This window comes from Alexandromys fortis, unplaced genomic scaffold (genome assembly GCF_014885135.2).
Source record: "Alexandromys fortis isolate MF-2015 unplaced genomic scaffold, M_Fortis_MF-2015_v1.1 scaffold_617, whole genome shotgun sequence".
NCBI classification, from domain to species: Eukaryota; Metazoa; Chordata; class Mammalia; order Rodentia; family Cricetidae; genus Alexandromys; species Alexandromys fortis.
In genome coordinates, this window is record NW_026068545.1 from 34,261 (window position 1) to 34,519 (window position 259).

Sequence of the window (259 nt, forward strand, 5' to 3'; positions counted from 1 at the left end):
TTAATTCTGGCAAAATGGGTCATATGAAAAGGAATTGTAAACAACGGATTTTCAGAAATAATAATAGTGCATCTTCTAGAAATACCAGAAATAGGAGGACTCAGCCTTCAGGTTTATGTAGAAGATGTGGAAAAGCAGGCACTGGACAAATGAATGCAGGTCTACAAGAGATAGACAAGGCAACCTGATACAGACAGAAAACGTGAGGGGGGGTCACAGGCCCCCCATGGCAAACATGGTTCAGTCATTTCCAGTCTCT